Source organism: Peromyscus eremicus, chromosome 20 (genome assembly GCF_949786415.1).
Source record: "Peromyscus eremicus chromosome 20, PerEre_H2_v1, whole genome shotgun sequence".
NCBI classification, from domain to species: domain Eukaryota; kingdom Metazoa; phylum Chordata; class Mammalia; order Rodentia; family Cricetidae; genus Peromyscus; species Peromyscus eremicus.
In genome coordinates, this window is record NC_081436.1 from 31,204,180 (window position 1) to 31,205,575 (window position 1,396).

General features: G+C 36.1%; 1 long non-coding RNA gene across 1 annotated transcript; it reads right to left on the minus strand.

The window, feature by feature from the left end:
* Positions 1 to 225: 225 nt before the first annotated feature.
* LOC131896295 (uncharacterized) lies at positions 226 to 1,075 on the minus strand. Its single transcript, XR_009375429.1, has 2 exons — positions 964 to 1,075; positions 226 to 438 (listed from the first exon to the last, which is right to left on the minus strand). It is a non-coding gene; the product is annotated as an uncharacterized LOC131896295 (long non-coding RNA).
* Positions 1,076 to 1,396: the final 321 nt, after the last annotated feature.

Here is a 1,396-nt window from a genome sequence, read left to right on the forward strand (position 1 = left end):
ATGAGTTTTCACAGGCATTCTGGAAAACTTGGTAATGTAACTCCAAGAAAACAGATGTTAAAACTCCTATCCAAGGGACATCTTGATGAAAAAATTTGTGATTCAAAAAGATTGATTCCCCATGTAGTAACAAATCTGAAGCTTGGACACTTTACACTACTTAGAGATGAATCACCCTAACCCAAAGGTGGCATAGACTGTAAGGAGGGAAAGAATCAAATAGGATTCCAAATTGATTACCTTCTGTTTATTCTTCAGATGATGCTAAGAGATCCACCAGCCTAAAAGAGTAGAATGATCAGTTGCTTTTTCAGGGGGCCAACCATCAATCAATCCCTTGATCATCTGCATACTTATATGAATAACATTTATCTTTGTCATCTTCTCCAGAGTAATTATTATGATTTCTCATCTCAATGAAAAGCTATTAATGTCAGTCTGTTGAAAAATAATTAAATAGAAACATTTCAAAAAATAATGTCACAACTGATTCTAATTCTAATTGTGCTTGTTCCCAAATTTAGTACATACTGCATATTAGTGGGTAGAAACAAACCATAAATTATTGTGTTTATGACATGCATTGCAGCGTAGAATTGCATGCCAAATTCTTATGACAGGCATAAAAAGAATTATTCAGAAATACTGCTGTGTTTGGTGCCAAATTCAGTGATAATTTATAGCTATCTGAATTTCGACACCTTTCTCTTGGGGTTTTTGGATTTTACTGATTCCCCAGTAGTGGAATGTGGATAATCTGCTTGAAGGGAAATTATGACACTTCCACCCTGACCTTTGGTAAGCAACACAAAGGCCTTTTGAAATAGCTATATGGAAACACACCAATGTAAAAGCTTCATATACATACACACATACACACACATATATACATATATATATTCATACATATATACTCATGTAAAAGGATTTTAAATTGAATTACCCTAAAATAGAGGCCAATACCTGGACATGACACCATATGCTACCACATAAACTCCCAAGTGCCAAGAATGGGATGTTTTTGACTGGTTGACCAGTGGGATCTTATAGACTCCCCCAAAATTACAGGCTATTGCCAATGCTGTTGATTATCATCCAGAACTTGATGGCAAGACACTGTTCCTTAGGATATTATACTTACATCATAGAATGTGGAGAATCTAGCTGGTGCTCACCTGGAATCTTCATCACTACTGGCTAACATCAATAGTACTGGAAAGTGAGGGGTATGCTATTGAAGGAGAAAAGCAATCACCCGTCTTACCCAGTAATGGAACCTGTGAGCTACATTAGTGTCCCATCTGGCAAGATATGCCCTATGGTGTGATAGTTTATGGATATCATAGAAGGAAGCATCTACTTTATGATTGGATTTAAGACCTTCTTCATAAGATGA